Genomic DNA, 21501 nt, shown 5'->3' on the forward strand with positions numbered 1-21501 from the left:
TTTCTGTTAGTAGGTAAAAAATATTATAAATAATAGTAATCATAGCTATGGTCACCACTTACACATATAGAACTTGTAATGTAAAGAAAGAAAAAAAATATATATATATGCAGTCAAACAACAGAATTGCATGATAACCTTGAATATATTGAATAAAGGACTGCAAAAAAACATCTTTTGTACTAGTTGCTTGAATTGACTCTTGGCTATTTTTTAGCTGAATTTCCCTCCCCCTCTAAAAAAGAAAATAATAATAATAATAGATCAAAACTAAAAAGAAAACAAACATAACAGAGACCCCCACCAACAATTTTGATTTTTTTTACTTTCCTTTAAAAGGGGAGTGTCATGGTTAAGAGATTTGCAATAGCTCTAGAGCCCTGACACAATGAACTTCAGTGAAATTCTAATACTGACTTATGAGCTTTTGGTACATGTGGGAGACTTTAAACAAAACAAAAAAATGACCACAAACTGTCAATTAACATAGTTTTCAATATAATATTGCATATTATTTAATAAGGTATTCACAGCTTTTAAAAAGTTCAACTGTTTGTTGACACTTAAAAGCCTACAATAATCACTGACTCCAGACATGCGCAGTACTATGCTGCTGCCCCTTTAAAGTAAAATACAGCTTTACTTGGTCAGCGTAGACAAAATTGCGGATTTTGTCAATATTCTAATATGAAGATGTCAATATTCTCCCCCCTTACGTCTTTATTTCTATTTATTTTATGATTTTCACATGATACCAAAACAGCGTCTTTTTTCTTCGCTAATTTGATGTCATGTACACAATAAAAGAGATGCGCCCGTGCGCATGGCGAGTCCCCAAGGGACCCAAGACGCCCAAATAGACATCTATTTTTTGTCATCCACAATCTCGGCGAGCTGTGCGTGGCGTAACCGTATTACAGGCCTGGGATCCTGGTTATTGTCCTCCCCATTAATGCGCGGGTTGGAATAACCTTGCAAGAGTGTTGTACAGCATATTCGCTCGGAAATATCGGTGCTTGGGACCTTCGGGTCCTTCCGTAAAAGCCTTGTGCTGCCATACCGATTGGGTAATCCGTATGTATGGTTTCCGTTTTGTTCTTCAGACCGGGTTCGATCCCAGGACAATAGGCTTTTTTTTTAGTTCGTTTTTTTTTCTTTGTGCTGGACCCCCTTAATCCTGATAGGTTTTGCGCAAAAATAATAAAAAAAAGTGAGTTTGCAAAATAAGCTTGCTAGATTTATTGATTATATGTATTCAATTTGTTCCTAGGAAGTTAACAAAAAACACAAAGCAAAGAGTTTGAGGAAGTAAACAAGTATGTGAACTTTAATGTTCTATTTGAAGGGGTGCATTTTGTACAGGGAAGCATACATAGAATGCTTAACTGGTGGAGAGGGAAGAGGTAAAAGTTTATTGAGCATAATTTCAACAATAGCAGGAGGAAGAGAGGGGCACTCTCTTCATACAATATTGCAGTTGTTACCTATTATTAAATAAGTTTGTAACATGTCTTTGTTTATTAAGCAAGGTCTATTTCTGAGACAAGCAAACTCAAATAAGGCTGTTGAAATAACAGGTGAGTGTTAAAAGAAAAACAATTATCTGATTAGAAAACTTCTGTAGATTCCTTTGCACCAAAATAAGAACAAACTTCATTTTGTTTGTTATTAATGAGGAACGAGATGAGCTCTACAAAGCCATAAAGAAATATGTATTGCTCATCAAAATTATACAAGTAAATAATAATATTAAAAAAGAACTACTGTAAGTAATTAGAGTGGTTTTCATTAACCCGTGAAACAAAGTGTGATAGTTAAACGGTAATAGTTAGTAAAACACAAAAAAGTACAATAGAATCAGATCACCACAAAGTGTAATACGCTAAAGCGTAGTTCACGGGTTAATGAAGGTTTTGACATTTCAACCTTACATCCACATGAAGGTAATGCCTAATATCGAGTGCCCTACAGTAAGTGTTTTGCAGTCAAGTTGTTTTCTGTTAGTAGGTAAAAAAATATTCTAAATAATAGTAATCATAGCTATGGTCACCACTTACACATATAGAACTTGTAATGTAAAGAAAGAAAAATATATATATATATATGCAGTCAAACAACAGAATTGCATGATAACCTTGAATATATTGAATAAAGGACTGCAAAAAAAACATCTTTTGTACTAGTTGCTTGAATTGACCCTTGGCTATTTTTAGCTGAATTCCCCTCCCCCTCTAAAGAAGAAAATAATAATAATAATAGAACAAAACTAAAAAGAAAACAAACACAACAGAGACCCCCACCAACAATTTTGATTTTTTTTACTTTCCTTTAAAGGGGGAGTGTCATGGTTAAGAGATTTGCAATAGCATTAGAGCCCTGACACAATGAACTTCAGTGAAATTCTAATACTGACCTATGAGCTTTTGGTACATGTGGGAGACTTTAAACAAAACAAAAAAAATGACCACAAACTGTCAATTAACATAGTTTACAATATAATATTGCATATTATTTAATAAGGTATTCACAGCTTTTAAAAAGTTCAACTGTTTGTTGACACTTAAAAGCCTACAATAATCACAGACTCCAGACATGCGCAGTACTATGCTGCTGCCCCTTTAAAGTAAAATACACTTTACTTAGTCAGCGTAGACAAAATTGCGGATTTTGTCAATATTCTAATATGAAGATGTCAATATTCTCCTCCCTTACGTCTTTATTTCTATTTATTTTATGATTTTCACATGATACCAAAACAGCGTCTTTTTTCTTCGATAATTTGATGTCATGTACACAATAAAATAGATGCGCCCGTGCGCATGGCGAGTCCCCAAGGGACCCAAGACGCCCAAATAGACCTCTATTTTTTGTCATCCACAATCTCGGCGAGCTGTGCGTGGCGTAACCGTATTACAGGCCTGGGATCCTGGTTATTGTCCTCCCCATTAATGCGCGGGTTGGAATAACCTTGCAAGAGTGTTGTACAGCATATTCGCTCGGAAATATCGGTGCTTGGGGCCTTCGGGTTCTTTACAGCCTTCCGTAAAAGCCTTGTGCTGCCATACCGATTGGGTAATCCGTATGTATGGTTTCCGTTTTGTTCTTCAGACCGGGTTCGATCCCAGGCCAATAGGCTTTTTTTTTTTTAGTTCGTTTTTTTTTTCTTTGTGCTGGACCCCCTTAATCCTGATAGGTTTTGCGCAAAAATAATAAAAAAAGTGAGTTTGCAAAATAAGCTTGCTAGATTTACTGATTATATGTATGCAATTTGTTCCTAGGAAGTTAAAAAAAACACAAAGCAAAGAGTTTGAGGAAGTAAACAAGTATGTGAACTTTAATGTTCTATTTGAAGGGGTGCATTTTGTACAGGGAAGCATACATAGAATGCTTAACTGGTGGAGAGGGAAGAGGTAAAAGTTTATTGAGCATAATTTCAACAATAGCAGGGGGAAGAGAGGGGCACTCTCTTCATACAACATTGCAGTTGTTACCTATTATTAAATAAGTTTGTAACATGTCTTTGTTTATTAAGCAAGGTCTATTTCTGAGACAAGCAAACTCAAGTAAGGCTGTTGAAATAACAGGTGAGCGTTAAAAGAAAAACAATTATCTGATTAGAAAACTACTGTAGATTCCTTTGCACCAAAATAAGAACAAACTTCATTTTGTTTGTTATTTATGAGGAACGAGATGAGCTCTACAAAGCCATAAAGAAATATGTATTGCTCATCTAAATTATACAAGTAAATAATAATATTAAAAAAGAACTACTGTAAGTAATTAGAGTGGTTTTCATTAACCCGTGAAACAAAGTGTGATAGTTAAACGGTAATAGTTAGTAAAACACAAAAAAGTACAATAGAATCAGATCACCACAAAGTGTAATACGCTAAAGCGTAGTTCACGGGTTAATAAAGGTTTTGACATTTCAACCTTACATCCACATGAAAGTAATGCCTAATATCGAGTGCCCTACAGTAAGTGTTTTGCAGTCAAGTTGTTTTCTGTTAGTAGGTAAAAAATATTATAAATAATAGTAATCATAGCTATGGTCACCACTTACACATATAGAACTTGTAATGTAAAGAAAGAAAAAATATATATATATGCAGTCAAAGAACAGAATTGCATGATAACCTTGAATATATTGAATAAAGGACTGCAAAAAAACATCTTTTGTACTAGTTGCTTGAATTGACTTTTGGCTATTTTTTAGCTGAATTTCCCTCCCCCTCTAAAAAAGAAAATAATAATAATAATAGAACAAAACTAAAAAGAAAACAAACATAACAGAGACCCCCACCAACAATTTTGATTTTTTTTACTTTCCTTTAAAAGGGGAGTGTCATGGTTAAGAGATTTGCAATAGCTCTAGAGCCCTGACACAATGAACTTCAGTGAAATTCTAATACTGACTTATGAGCTTTTGGTACATGTGGGAGACTTTAAACAAAACAAAAAAATGACCACAAACTGTCAATTAACATAGTTTTCAATATAATATTGCATATTATTTAATAAGGTATTCACAGCTTTTAAAAAGTTCAACTGTTTGTTGACACTTAAAAGCCTACAATAATCACTGACTCCAGACATGCGCAGTACTATGCTGCTGCCCCTTTAAAGTAAAATACAGCTTTACTTGGTCAGCGTAGACAAAATTGCGGATTTTGTCAATATTCTAATATGAAGATGTCAATATTCTCCCCCCTTACGTCTTTATTTCTATTTATTTTATGATTTTCACATGATACCAAAACAGCGTCTTTTTTCTTCGCTAATTTGATGTCATGTACACAATAAAAGAGATGCGCCCGTGCGCATGGCGAGTCCCCAAGGGACCCAAGACGCCCAAATAGACATCTATTTTTTGTCATCCACAATCTCGGCGAGCTGTGCGTAGCGTAACCGTATTACAGGCCTGGGATCCTGGTTATTGTCCTCCCCATTAATGCGCGGGTTGGAATAACCTTGCAAGAGTGTTGTACAGCATATTCGCTCGGAAATATCGGTGCTTGGGACCTTCGGGTTTTTTACAGCCTTCCGTAAAAGCCTTGTGCTGCCATACCGATTGGGTAATCCGTATGTATGGTTTCCGTTTTGTTCTTCAGACCGGGTTCGATCCCAGGCCAATAGGCTTTTTTTTTAGTTCGTTTTTTTTTTCTTTGTGCTGGGCCCCCTTAATCCTGATAGGTTTTGCGCAAAAATAATAAAAAAAAGTGAGTTTGCAAAATAAGCTTGCTAGATTTATTGATTATATGTATTCAATTTGTTCCTAGGAAGTTAAAAAAACACAAAGCAAAGAGTTTGAGGAAGTAAACAAGTATGTGAACTTTAATGTTCTATTTGAAGGGGTGCATTTTGTACAGGGAAGCATACATAGAATGCTTAACTGGTGGAGAGGGAAGAGGTAAAAGTTTATTGAGCATAATTTCAACAATAGCAGGGGGAAGAGAGGGGCACTCTCTTCATACAACATTGCAGTTGTTACCTATTATTAAATAAGTTTGTAACATGTCTTTGTTTATTAAGCAAGGTCTATTTCTGAGACAAGCAAACTCAAGTAAGGCTGTTGAAATAACAGGTGAGCGTTAAAAGAAAAACAATTATCTGATTAGAAAACTACTGTAGATTCCATTGCACCAAAATAAGAACAAACTTCATTTTGTTTGTTATTTATGAGGAACGAGATGAGCTCTACAAAGCCATAAAGAAATATGTATTGCTCATCTAAATTATACAAGTAAATAATAATATTAAAAAAGAACTACTGTAAGTAATTAGAGTGGTTTTCATTAACCCGTGAAACAAAGTGTGATAGTTAAACGGTAATAGTTAGTAAAACACAAAAAAGTACAATAGAATCAGATCACCACAAAGTGTAATACGCTAAAGCGTAGTTCACGGGTTAATGAAGGTTTTGACATTTCAACCTTACATCCACATGAAGGTAATGCCTAATATCGAGTGCCCTACAGTAAGTGTTTTGCAGTCAAGTTGTTTTCTGTTAGTAGGTAAAAAAATATTCTAAATAATAGTAATCATAGCTATGGTCACCACTTACACATATAGAACTTGTAATGTAAAGAAAGAAAAATATATATATATATATGCAGTCAAACAACAGAATTGCATGATAACCTTGAATATATTGAATAAAGGACTGCAAAAAAAACATCTTTTGTACTAGTTGCTTGAATTGACCCTTGGCTATTTTTAGCTGAATTCCCCTCCCCCTCTAAAAAAGAAAATAATAATAATAATAGAACAAAACTAAAAAGAAAACAAACACAACAGAGACCCCCACCAACAATTTTGATTTTTTTTACTTTCCTTTAAAGGGGGAGTGTCATGGTTAAGAGATTTGCAATAGCATTAGAGCCCTGACACAATGAACTTCAGTGAAATTCTAATACTGACTTATGAGCTTTTGGTACATGTGGGAGACTTTAAACAAAACAAAAAAAATGACCACAAACTGTCAATTAACATAGTTTACAATATAATATTGCATATTATTTAATAAGGTATTCACAGCTTTTAAAAAGTTCAACTGTTTGTTGACACTTAAAAGCCTACAATAATCACTGACTCCAGACATGCGCAGTACTATGCTGCTGCCCCTTTAAAGTAAAATACACTTTACTTAGTCAGCGTAGACAAAATTGCGGATTTTGTCAATATTCTAATATGAAGATGTCAATATTCTCCTCCCTTACGTCTTTATTTCTATTTATTTTATGATTTTCACATGATACCAAAACAGCGTCTTTTTTCTTCGCTAATTTGATGTCATGTACACAATAAAAGAGATGCGCCCGTGCGCATGGCGAGTCCCCAAGGGACCCAAGACGCCCAAATAGACCTCTATTTTTTGTCATCCACAATCTCGGCGAGCTGTGCGTGGCGTAACCGTATTACAGGCCTGGGATCCTGGTTATTGTCCTCCCCATTAATGCGCGGGTTGGAATAACCTTGCAAGAGTGTTGTACAGCATATTCGCTCGGAAATATCGGTGCTTGGGGCCTTCGGGTTCTTTACAGCCTTCCGTAAAAGCCTTGTGCTGCCATACCGATTGGGTAATCCGTATGTATGGTTTCCGTTTTGTTCTTCAGACCGGGTTCGATCCCAGGCCAATAGGCTTTTTTTTTTTAGTTCGTTTTTTTTTCTTTGTGCTGGACCCCCTTAATCCTGATAGGTTTTGCGCAAAAATAATAAAAAAAGTGAGTTTGCAAAATAAGCTTGCTAGATTTACTGATTATATGTATTCAATTTGTTCCTAGGAAGTTAAAAAAAACACAAAGCAAAGAGTTTGAGGAAGTAAACAAGTATGTGAACTTTAATGTTCTATTTGAAGGGGTGCATTTTGTACAGGGAAGCATACATAGAATGCTTAACTGGTGGAGAGGGAAGAGGTAAAAGTTTATTGAGCATAATTTCAACAATAGCAGGGGGAAGAGAGGGGCACTCTCTTCATACAATATTGCAGTTGTTACCTATTATTAAATAAGTTTGTAACATGTCTTTGTTTATTAAGCAAGGTCTATTTCTGAGACAAGCAAACTCAAGTAAGGCTGTTGAAATAACAGGTGAGTGTTAAAAGAAAAACAATTATCTGATTAGAAAACTACTGTAGATTCCTTTGCACCAAAATAAGAACAAACTTCATTTTGTTTGTTATTTATGAGGAACGAGATGAGCTCTACAAAGCCATAAAGAAATATGTATTGCTCATCTAAATTATACAAGTAAATAATAATATTAAAAAAGAACTACTGTAAGTAATTAGAGTGGTTTTCATTAACCCGTGAAACAAAGTGTGATAGTTAAACGGTAATAGTTAGTAAAACACAAAAAAGTACAATAGAATCAGATCACCACAAAGTGTAATACGCTAAAGCGTAGTTCACGGGTTAATGAAGGTTTTGACATTTCAACCTTACATCCACATGAAGGTAATGCCTAATATCGAGTGCCCTACAGTAAGTGTTTTGCAGTCAAGTTGTTTTCTGTTAGTAGGTAAAAAAATATTCTAAATAATAGTAATCATAGCTATGGTCACCACTTACACATATAGAACTTGTAATGTAAAGAAAGAAAAAATATATATATATATGCAGTCAAACAACAGAATTGCATGATAACCTTGAATATATTGAATAAAGGACTGCAAAAAAACATCTTTTGTACTAGTTGCTTGAATTGACCCTTGGCTATTTTTAGCTGAATTCCCCTCCCCCTCTAAAAAAGAAAATAATAATAATAATAGAACAAAACTAAAAAGAAAACAAACATAACAGAGACCCCCACCAACAATTTTGATTTTTTTTACTTTCCTTTAAAAGGGGAGTGTCATGGTTAAGAGATTTGCAATATCTCTAGAGCCCTGACACAATGAACTTCAGTGAAATTCTAATACTGACTTATGAGCTTTTGGTACATGTGGGAGACTTTAAACAAAACAAAAAAATGACCACAAACTGTCAATTAACATAGTTTTCAATATAATATTGCATATTATTTAATAAGGTATTCACAGCTTTTAAAAAGTTCAACTGTTTGTTGACACTTAAAAGCCTACAATAATCACTGACTCCAGACATGCGCAGTACTATGCTGCTGCCCCTTTAAAGTAAAATACAGCTTTACTTAGTCAGCGTAGACAAAATTGCGGATTTTGTCAATATTCTAATATGAAGATGTCAATATTCTCCCCCCTTACGTCTTTATTTCTATTTATTTTATGATTTTCACATGATACCAAAACAGCGTCTTTTTTCTTCGCTAATTTGATGTCATGTACACAAAAAAAGAGATGCGCCCGTGCGCATGGCGAGTCCCCAAGGGACCCAAGACGCCCAAATAGACATCTATTTTTTGTCATCCACAATCTCGGCGAGCTGTGCGTGGCGTAACCGTATTACAGGCCTGGGATCCTGGTTATTGTCCTCCCCATTAATGCGCGGGTTGGAATAACCTTGCAAGAGTGTTGTACAGCATATTCGCTCGGAAATATCGGTGCTTGGGGCCTTCGGGTCCTTCCGTAAAAGCCTTGTGCTGCCATACCGATTGGGTAATCCGTATGTATGGTTTCCGTTTTGTTCTTCAGACCGGGTTCGATCCCAGGACAATAGGCTTTTTTTTTAGTTCGTTTTTTTTTCTTTGTGCTGGACCCCCTTAATCCTGATAGGTTTTGCGCAAAAATAATAAAAAAAAGTGAGTTTGCAAAATAAGCTTGCTAGATTTATTGATTATATGTATTCAATTTGTTCCTAGGAAGTTAAAAAAAACACAAAGCAAAGAGTTTGAGGAAGTAAACAAGTATGTGAACTTTAATGTTCTATTTGAAGGGGTGCATTTTGTACAGGGAAGCATACATAGAATGCTTAACTGGTGGAGAGGGAAGAGGTAAAAGTTTATTGAGCATAATTTCAACAATAGCAGGGGGAAGAGAGGGGCACTCTCTTCATACAACATTGCAGTTGTTACCTATTATTAAATAAGTTTGTAACATGTCTTTGTTTATTAAGCAAGGTCTATTTCTGAGACAAGCAAACTCAAGTAAGGCTGTTGAAATAACAGGTGAGCGTTAAAAGAAAAACAATTATCTGATTAGAAAACTACTGTAGATTCCTTTGCACCAAAATAAGAACAAACTTCATTTTGTTTGTTATTTATGAGGAACGAGATGAGCTCTACAAAGCCATAAAGAAATATGTATTGCTCATCTAAATTATACAAGTAAATAATAATATTAAAAAAGAACTACTGTAAGTAATTAAAGTGGTTTTCATTAACCCGTGAAACAAAGTGTGATAGTTAAACGGTAATAGTTAGTAAAACACAAAAAAGTACAATAGAATCAGATCACCACAAAGTGTAATACGCTAAAGCGTAGTTCACGGGTTAATGAAGGTTTTGACATTTCAACCTTACATCCACATGAAGGTAATGCCTAATATCGAGTGCCCTACAGTAAGTGTTTTGCAGTCAAGTTGTTTTCTGTTAGTAGGTAAAAAAATATTCTAAATAATAGTAATCATAGCTATGGTCACCACTTACACATTTAGAACTTGTAATGAAAAGAAAGAAAATATATATATATATATATGCAGTCAAACAACAGAATTGCATGATAACCTTGAATATATTGAATAAAGGACTGCAAAAAAACATCTTTTGTACTAGTTGCTTGAATTGACCCTTGGCTATTTTTAGCTGAATTCCCCTCCCCCTCTAAAAAAGAAAATAATAATAATAATAGAACAAAACTAAAAAGAAAACAAACACAACAGAGACCCCCACCAACAATTTTGATTTTTTTTACTTTCCTTTAAAAGGGGAGTTTCATGGTTAAGAGATTTGCAATTGCTCTAGAGCCCTGACACAATGAACTTCAGTGAAATTCTAATACTGACTTATGAGCTTTTGGTACATGTGGGAGACTTTAAACAAAAGAAAAAAAATGACCACAAACTGTCAATTAACATAGTTTTCAATATAATATTGCATATTATTTAATAAGGTATTCACAGCTTTTAAAAAGTTCAACTGTTTGTTGACACTTAAAAGCCTACAATAATCACTGACTCCAGACATGCGCAGTACTATGCTGCTGCCCCTTTAAAGTAAAATACACTTTACTTAGTCAGCGTAGACAAAATTGCGGATTTTGTCAATATTCTAATATGAAGATGTCAATATTCTCCTCCCTTACGTCTTTATTTCTATTTATTTTATGATTTTCACATGATACCAAAACAGCGTCTTTTTTCTTCGCTAATTTGATGTCATGTACACAATAAAAGAGATGCGCCCGTGCGCATGGCGAGTCCCCAAGGGACCCAAGACGCCCAAATAGACCTCTATTTTTTGTCATCCACAATCTCGGCGAGCTGTGCGTGGCGTAACCGTATTACAGGCCTGGGATCCTGGTTATTGTCCTCCCCATTAATGCGCGGATTGGAATAACCTTGCAAGAGTGTTGTACAGCATATTCGCTCGGAAATATCGGTGCTTGGGGCCTTCGGGTTCTTTACAGCCTTCCGTAAAAGCCTTGTGCTGCCATACCGATTGGGTAATCCGTATGTATGGTTTCCGTTGTGTTCTTCAGACCGGGTTCGATCCCAGGCCAATAGGCTTTTTTTTTTAGTTCGTTTTTTTTTTTCTTTGTGCTGGACCCCCTTAATCCTGATAGGTTTTGCGCAAAAATAATAAAAAAAAGTGAGTTTGCAAAATAAGCTTGTTGATTTATTGATTATATGTATTCAATTTGTTCCTAAGAAGTTAAAAAAAACACAAAGCAAAGAGTTTGAGGAAGTAAACAAGTATGTGAACTTTAATGTTCTATTTGAAGGGGTGCATTTTGTACAGGGAAGCATACATAGAATGCTTAACTGGTGGAGAGGGAAGAGGTAAAAGTTTATTGAGCATAATTTCAACAATAGCAGGGGGAAGAGAGGGGCACTCTCTTCATACAATATTGCAGTTGTTACCTATTATTAAATAAGTTTGTAACATGTCTTTGTTTATTAAGCAAGGTCTATTTCTGAGACAAGCAAACTCAAGTAAGGCTGTTGAAATAACAGGTGAGTGTTAAAAGAAAAACAATTATCTGATTAGAAAACTACTGTAGATTCCTTTGCACCAAAATAAGAACAAACTTCATTTTGTTTGTTATTTATGAGGAACGAGATGAGCTCTACAAAGCCATAAAGAAATATGTATTGCTCATCTAAATTATACAAGTAAATAATAATATTAAAAAAGAACTACTGTAAGTAATTAGAGTGGTTTTCATTAACCCGTGAAACAAAGTGTGATAGTTAAACGGTAATAGTTAGTAAAACACAAAAAAGTACAATAGAATCAGATCACCACAAAGTGTAATACGCTAAAGCGTAGTTCACGGGTTAATGAAGGTTTTGACATTTCAACCTTACATCCACATGAAGGTAATGCCTAATATCGAGTGCCCTACAGTAAGTGTTTTGCAGTCAAGTTGTTTTCTGTTAGTAGGTAAAAAAATATTCTAAATAATAGTAATCATAGCTATGGTCACCACTTACACATATAGAACTTGTAATGTAAAGAAAGAAAAAAAATATATATATATGCAGTCAAACAACAGAATTGCATGATAACCTTGAATATATTGAATAAAGGACTGCAAAAAAACATCTTTTGTACTAGTTGCTTGAATTGACCCTTGGCTATTTTTAGCTGAATTCCCCTCCCCCTCTAAAAAAGAAAATAATAATAATAATAATAGAACAAAACTAAAAAGAAAACAAACATAACAGAGACCCCCACCAACAATTTTGATTTTTTTTACTTTCCTTTAAAAGGGGAGTGTCATGGTTAAGAGATTTGCAATAGCTCTAGAGCCCTGACACAATGAACTTCAGTGAAATTCTAATACTGACTTATGAGCTTTTGGTACATGTGGGAGACTTTAAACAAAACAAAAAAAATGACCACAAACTGTCAATTAACATAGTTTTCAATATAATATTGCATATTATTTAATAAGGTATTCACAGCTTTTAAAAAGTTCAACTGTTTGTTGACACTTAAAAGCCTACAATAATCACTGACTCCAGACATGCGCAGTACTATGCTGCTGCCCCTTTAAAGTAAAATACAGCTTTACTTAGTCAGCGTAGACAAAATTGCGGATTTTGTCAATATTCTAATATGAAGATGTCAATATTCTCCCCCCTTACGTCTTTATTTCTATTTATTTTATGATTTTCACATGATACCAAAACAGCGTCTTTTTTCTTCGCTAATTTGATGTCATGTACACAATAAAAGAGATGCGCCCGTGCGCATGGCGAGTCCCCAAGGGACCCAAGACGCCCAAATAGACATCTATTTTTTGTCATCCACAATCTCGGCGAGCTGTGCGTGGCGTAACCGTATTACAGGCCTGGGATCCTGGTTATTGTCCTCCCCATTAATGCGCGGGTTGGAATAACCTTACAAGAGTGTTGTACAGCATATTCGCTCGGAAATATCGGTGCTTGGGGCCTTCGGGTTCTTTACAGCCTTCCGTAAAAGCCTTGTGCTGTCATACCGATTGGGTAATCCGTATGTATGGTTTCCGTTTTGTTCTTCAGACCGGGTTCGATCCCAGGCCAATAGGCTTTTTTTTTAGTTCGTTTTTTTTTTTCTTTGTGCTGGGCCCCCTTAATCCTGATAGGTTTTGCGCAAAAATAATAAAAAAAAGTGAGTTTGCAAAATAAGCTTGCTAGATTTATTGATTATATGTATTCAATTTGTTCCTAGGAAGTTAAAAAAAACACAAAGCAAAGAGTTTGAGGAAGTAAACAAGTATGTGAACTTTAATGTTCTATTTGAAGGGGTGCATTTTGTACAGGGAAGCATACATAGAATGCTTAACTGGTGGAGAGGGAAGAGGTAAAAGTTTATTGAGCATAATTTCAACAATAGCAGGGGGAAGAGAGGGGCACTCTCTTCATACAATATTGCAGTTGTTACCTATTATTAAATAAGTTTGTAACATGTCTTTGTTTATTAAGCAAGGTCTATTTCTGAGACAAGCAAACTCAAGTAAGGCTGTTGAAATAACAGGTGAGTGTTAAAAGAAAAACAATTATCTGATTAGAAAACTACTGTAGATTCCTTTGCACCAAAATAAGAACAAACTTCATTTTGTTTGTTATTTATGAGGAACGAGATGAGCTCTACAAAGCCATAAAGAAATATGTATTGCTCATCTAAATTATACAAGTAAATAATAATATTAAAAAAGAACTACTGTAAGTAATTAGAGTGGTTTTCATTAACCCGTGAAACAAAGTGTGATAGTTAAACGGTAATAGTTAGTAAAACACAAAAAAGTACAATAGAATCAGATCACCACAAAGTGTAATACGCTAAAGCGTAGTTCACGGGTTAATGAAGGTTTTGACATTTCAACCTTACATCCACATGAAAGTAATGCCTAATATCGAGTGCCCTACAGTAAGTGTTTTGCAGTCAAGTTGTTTTCTGTTAGTAGGTAAAAAAATATTCTAAATAATAGTAATCATAGCTATGGTCACCACTTACACATTTAGAACTTGTAATGAAAAGAAAGAAAAAAAATATATATATATGCAGTCAAACAACAGAATTGCATGATAACCTTGAATATATTGAATAAAGGACTGCAAAAAAACATCTTTTGTACTAGTTGCTTGAATTGACCCTTGGCTATTTTTAGCTGAATTCCCCTCCCCCTCTAAAAAAGAAAATAATAATAATAATAGAACAAAACTAAAAAGAAAACAAACACAACAGAGACCCCCACCAACAATTTTGATTTTTTTTTACTTTCCTTTAAAGGGGGAGTGTCATGGTTAAGAGATTTGCAATTGCTCTAGAGCCCTGACACAATGAACTTCAGTGAAATTCTAATACTGACTTATGAGCTTTTGGTACATGTGGGAGACTTTAAACAAAACAAAAAAAATGACCACAAACTGTCAATTAACATAGTTTTCAATATAATATTGCATATTATTTAATAAGATATTCACAGCTTTTAAAAAGTTCAACTGTTTGTTGACACTTAAAAGCCTACAATAATCACTGACTCCAGACATGCGCAGTACTATGCTGCTGCCCCTTTAAAGTAAAATACACTTTACTTAGTCAGCGTAGACAAAATTGCGGATTTTGTCAATATTCTAATATGAAGATGTCAATATTCTCCTCCCTTACGTCTTTATTTCTATTTATTTTATGCTTTTCACATGATACCAAAACAGCGTCTTTTTTCTTCGCTAATTTGATGTCATGTACACAATAAAAGAGATGCGCCCGTGCGCATGGCGAGTCCCCAAGGGACCCAAGACGCCCAAATAGACCTCTATTTTTTGTCATCCACCATCTCGGCGAGCTGTTCGTGGCGTAACCGTATTACAGGCCTGGGATCCTGGTTATTGTCCTCCCCATTAATGCGCGGGTTGGAATAACCTTGCAAGAGTGTTGTACAGCATATTCGCTCGGAAATATCGGTGCTTGGGGCCTTCGGGTTCTTTACAGCCTTCCGTAAAAGCCTTGTGCTGCCATACCGATTGGGTAATCCGTATGTATGGTTTCCGTTTTGTTCTTCAGACCGGGTTCGATCCCAGGCCAATGGGCTTTTTTTTTTAGTTCGTTTATTTTCTTTGTGCTGGACCCCCTTAATCCTGATAGGTTTTGCGCAAAAATAATAAAAAAAAGTGAGTTTGCAAAATAAGCTTGCTAGATTTATTGATTATATGTATTCAATTTGTTCCTAGGAAGTTAACAAAAAACACAAAGCAAAGAGTTTGAGGAAGTAAACAAGTATGTGAACTTTAATGTTCTATTTGAAGGGGTGCATTTTGTACAGGGAAGCATACATAGAATTCTTAACTGGTGGAGAGGGAAGAGGTAAAAGTTTATTGAGCATAATTTCAACAATAGCAGGGGGAAGAGAGGGGCACTCTCTTCAAACAATATTGCAGTTGTTACCTATTATTAAATAAGTTTGTAACATGTCTTTGTTTATTAAGCAAGGTCTATTTCTGAGACAAGCAAACTCAAGTAAGGCTGTTGAAATAACAGGTGAGTGTTAAAAGAAAAACAATTATCTGATTAGAAAACTACTGTAGATTCCTTTGCACCAAAATAAGAACAAACTTCATTTTGTTTGTTATTTATGAGGAACGAGATGAGCTCTACAAAGCCATAAAGAAATATGTATTGCTCATCTAAATTATACAAGTAAATAATAATATTAAAAAAGAACTACTGTAAGTAATTAGAGTGGTTTTCATTAACCCGTGAAACAAAGTGTGATAGTTAAACGGTAATAGTTAGTAAAACACAAAAAAGTACAATAGAATCAGATCACCACAAAGTGTAATACGCTAAAGCGTAGTTCACGGGTTAATGAAGGTTTTGACATTTCAACCTTACATCCACATGAAGGTAATGCCTAATATCGAGTGCCCTACAGTAAGTGTTTTGCAGTCAAGTTGTTTTCTGTTAGTAGGTAAAAAAATATTCTAAATAATAGTAATCATAGCTATGGTCACCACTTACACATTTAGAACTTGTAATGAAAAGAAAGAAAAAAAATATATATATATGCAGTCAAACAACAGAATTGCATGATAACCTTGAATATATTGAATAAAGGACTGCAAAAAAACATCTTTTGTACTAGTTGCTTGAATTGACCCTTGGCTATTTTTAGCTGAATTCCCCTCCCCCTCTAAAAAAGAAAATAATAATAATAATAGAACAAAACTAAAAAGAAAACAAACACAACAGAGACCCCCACCAACATATTTGATTTTTTTTACTTTCCTTTAAAGGCGGAGTGTCATGGTTAAGAGATTTGCAATTGCTCTAGAGCCCTGACACAATGAACTTCAGTGAAATTCTAATACTGACTTATGAGCTTTTGGTACATGTGGGAGACTTTAAACAAAACAAAAAAAATGACCACAAACTGTCAATTAACATAGTTTTCAATATAATATTGCATATTATTTAATAAGGTATTCACAGCTTTTAAAAAGTTCAACTGTTTGTTGACACTTAAAAGCCTACAATAATCACTGACTCCAGACATGCGCAGTACTATGCTGCTGCCCCTTTAAAGTAAAATACACTTTACTTAGTCAGCGTAGACAAAATTGCGGATTTTGTCAATATTCTAATATGAAGATGTCAATATTCTCCTCCCTTACGTCTTTATTTCTATTTATTTTATGATTTTCACATGATACCAAAACAGCGTCTTTTTTCTTCGCTAATTTGATGTCATGTACACAATAAAAGAGATGCGCCCGTGCGCATGGCGAGTCCCCAAGGGACCCAAGACGCCCAAATAGACCTCTATTTTTTGTCATCCACAATCTCGGCGAGCTGTGCGTGGCGTAACCGTATTACAGGCCTGGGATCCTGGTTATTGTCCTCCCCATTAATGCGCGGGTTGGAATAACCTTGCAAGAGTGTTGTACAGCATATTCGCTCGGAAATATCGGTGCTTGGGGCCTTCGGGTTCTTTACAGCCTTCCGTAAAAGCCTTGTGCTGCCATACCGATTGGGTAATCCGTATGTATGGTTTCCGTTTTGTTCTTCAGACCGGGTTCGATCCCAGGCCAATGGGCTTTTTTTTTTAGTTCGTTTTTTTTTTTCTTTGTGCTGGACCCCCTTAATCCTGATAGGTTTTGCGCAAAAATAATAAAAAAAAAGTGAGTTTGCAAAATAAGCTTGCTAGATTTATTGATTATATGTATTCAATTTGTTCCTAGGAAGTTAACAAAAAACACAAAGCAAAGAGTTTGAGGAAGTAAACAAGTATGTGAACTTTAATGTTCTATTTGAAGGGGTGCATTTTGTACAGGGAAGCATACATAGAATGCTTAACTGGTGGAGAGGGAAGAGGTAAAAGTTTATTGAGCATAATTTCAACAATAGCAGGGGGAAGAGAGGGGCACTCTCTTCATACAATATTGCAGTTGTTACCTATTATTAAATAAGTTTGTAACATGTCTTTGTTTATTAAGCAAGGTCTATTTCTGAGACAAGCAAACTCAAGTAAGGCTGTTGAAATAACAGGTGAGTGTTAAAAGAAAAACAATTATCTGATTAGAAAACTACTGTAGATTCCTTTGCACCAAAATAAGAACAAACTTCATTTTGTTTGTTATTAATGAGGAACGAGATGAGCTCTACAAAGCCATAAAGAAATATGTATTGCTCATCTAAATTATACAAGTAAATAATAATATTAAAAAGGAATTACTGTAATTAATTAGAGTGGTTTTCATTAACCCGTGAAACAAAGTGTGATAGTTAAACGGTAATAGTTAGTAAAACACAAAAAAGTACAATAGAATCAGATCACCACAAAGTGTAATACGCTAAAGCGTAGTTCACGGGTTAATGAAGGTTTTGACATTTCAACCTTACATCCACATGAAAGTAATGCCTAATATCGAGTGCCCTACAGTAAGTGTTTTGCAGTCAAGTTGTTTTCTGTTAGTAGGTAAAAAAATATTCTAAATAATAGTAATCATAGCTATGGTCACCACTTACACATTTAGAACTTGTAATGAAAAGAAAGAAAAAAAATATATATATATGCAGTCAAACAACAGAATTGCATGATAACCTTGAATATATTGAATAAAGGACTGCAAAAAAACATATTTTGTACTAGTTGCTTGAATTGACCCTTGGCTATTTCTAGCTGAATTCCCCTCCCCCTCTAAAAAAGAAAATAATAATAATAATAGAACAAAACTAAAAAGAAAACAAACATAACAGAGACCCCCACCAACAATTTTGATTTTTTTTTACTTTCCTTTAAAAGGGGAGTTTCATGGTTAAGAGATTTGCAATAGCTCTAGAGCCCTGACACAATGAACTTCAGTGAAATTCTAATACTGACTTATGAGCTTTTGGTACATGTGGGAGACTTTAAACAAAACAAAAAAAATGACCACAAACTGTCAATTAACATAGTTTTCAATATAATATTGCATATTATTTAATAAGGTATTCACAGCTTTTAAAAAGTTCAACTGTTTGTTGACACTTAAAAGCCTACAATAATCACTGACTCCAGACATGCGCAGTACTATGCTGCTGCCCCTTTAAAGTAAAATACAGCTTTACTTAGTCAGCGTAGACAAAATTGCGGATTTTGTCAATATTCTAATATGAAGATGTCAATATTCTCGTCCCTTACGTCTTTATTTCTATTTATTTTATGATTTTCACATGATACCAAAACAGCGTCTTTTTTCTTCGCTAATTTGATGTCATGTACACAATAAAAGAGATGCGCCCGTGCGCATGGCGAGTCCCCAAGGGACCCAAGACGCCCAAATAGACCTCTATTTTTTGTCATCCACAATCTCGGCGAGCTGTGCGTGGCGTAACCGTATTACAGCCTGGGATCCTGGTTATTGTCCTCCCCATTAATGCGCGGGTTGGGATAACCTTGCAAGAGTGTTGTACAGCATATTCGCTCGGAAATATCGGTGCTTGGGGCCTTCGGGTTCTTTACAGCCTTCCGTAAAAGCCTTGTGCTGCCATACCGATCGGGTAATCCGTATGTATGGTTTCCGTTTAGTTCTTCAGACCGGGTTTGATCCCAGGCCAATGGGCTTTTTTATTTAGTTCGTTTATTTTCTTTGTGCTGGACCCCTTTAATCCTGATAGGTTTTGCGCAAAAATAATAAAAAAAGTGAGTTTGCAAAATAAGCTTGCTAGATTTACTGATTATATGTATTCAATTTGTTCCTAGGAAGTTAACAAAAAACACAAAGCAAAGAGTTTGAGGAAGTAAACAAGTATGTGAACTTTAATGTTCTATTTGAAGGGGTGCATTTTGTACAGGGAAGCATACATAGAATGCTTAACTGGTGGAGAGGGAAGAGGTAAAAGTTTATTGAGCATAATTTCAACAATAGCAGGGGGAAGAGAGGGGCACTCTCTTCATACAATATTGCAGTTGTTACCTATTATTAAATAAGTTTGTAACATGTCTTTGTTTAGCTTTACTTAGCGTAGACAAAATTGCGGATTTTGTCAATATTCTAATATGAAGATGTCAATATTCTCCCCCCTTACGTCTTTATTTCTATTTATTTTATGATTTTCACATGATACCAAAACAGCGTCTTTTTTCTTCGCTAATTTGATGTCATGTACACAATAAAAGAGATGCGCCCGTGCGCATGGCGAGTCCCCAAGGGACCCAAGACGCCCAAATAGACATCTATTTTTTGTCATCCACAATCTCGGCGAGCTGTGCGTGGCGTAACCGTATTACAGGCCTAGGATCCTGGTTATTGTCCTCCCCATTAATGCGCGGGTTGGAATAACCTTGCAAGAGTGTTGTACAGCATATTCGCTCGGAAATATCGGTGCTTGGGGCCTTCGGGTTCTTTACAGCCTTCCGTAAAAGCCTTGTGCTGCCATACCGATTGGGTAATCCGTATGTATGGTTTCCGTTTTGTTCTCCAGACCGGGTTCGATCCCAGGCCAATGGGCTTTTTTTTTTAGTTCGTTTTTTTTTCTTTGTGCTTGACCCCCTTAATCCTGATAGGTTTTGCGCAAAAATAATAAAAAAAAGTGAGTTTGCAAAATAAGCTTGCTAGATTTATTGATTATATGTATTCAATTTGTTCCTAGGAAGTTAAAAAAAACACAAAGCAAAGAGTTCGAGGAAGTAAACAAGTATGTGAACTTTAATGTTCTATTTGAAGGGGTGCATTTTGTACAGGGAAGCATACATAGAATTCTTAACTGGTGGAGAGGGAAGAGGTAAAAGTTTATTGAGCATAATTTCAACAATAGCAGGGGGAAGAGAGGGGCACTCTCTTCATACAATATCGCAGTTGTTACCTATTATTAAATAAGTTTGTAACATGTCTTTGTTTATTAAGCAAGGTCTATTTCTGAGACAAGCAAACTCAAGTAAGGCTGTTGAAATAACAGGTGAGTGTTAAAAGAAAAACAATTATCTGATTAGAAAACTACTGTAGATTCCTTTGCACCAAAATAAGAACAAACTTCATTTTGTTTGTTATTTATGAGGAACGAGATGAGCTCTACAAAGCCATAAAGAAATATGTATTGCTCATCTAAATTATACAAGTAAATAATAATATTAAAAAAGAACTACTGTAAGTAATTAGAGTGGTTTTCATTAACCCGTGAAACAAAGTGTGATAGTTAAACGGTAATAGTTAGTAAAACACAAAAAAGTACAATAGAATCAGATCACCACAAAGTGTAATACGCTAAAGCGTAGTTCACGGGTTAATGAAGGTTTTGACATTTCAACCTTACATCCACATGAAAGTAATGCCTAATATCGAGTGCCCTACAGTAAGTGTTTTGCAGTCAAGTTGTTTTCTGTTAGTAGGTAAAAAAATATTCTAAATAATAGTAATCATAGCTATGGTCACCACTTACACATATAGAACTTGTAATGAAAAGAACGAAAAATATATATATATATATATGCAGTCAAACAACAGAATTGCATGATAACCTTGAATATATTGAATAAAGGACTGCAAAAAAACATCTTTTGTACTAGTTGCTTGAATTGACCCTTGGCTATTTTTAGCTGAATTCCCCTCCCCCTCTAAAAAAGAAAATAATAATAATAATAGAACAAAACTAAAAAGAAAACAAACACAACAGAGACCCCCACCAACAATTTTGATTTTTTTTACTTTCCTTTAAAGGGGGAGTGTCATGGTTAAGAGATTTGCAATAGCTCTATAGCCCTGACACAATGAACTTCAGTGAAATTCTAATACTGACTTATGAGCTTTTGGTACATGTGGGAGACTTTAAACAAAACAAAAAAATGACCACAAACTGTCAATTAACATAGTTTTCAATATAATATTGCATATTATTTAATAAAGTATTGACAGCTTTTAAAACGTTCAACTGTTTGTAGACACTTAAAAGCCTACAATAAAC

The sequence above is a fragment of the Nematostella vectensis genome, chromosome 11, assembly GCF_932526225.1.
Source record: "Nematostella vectensis chromosome 11, jaNemVect1.1, whole genome shotgun sequence".
NCBI lineage: Eukaryota > Metazoa > Cnidaria > Anthozoa > Actiniaria > Edwardsiidae > Nematostella > Nematostella vectensis.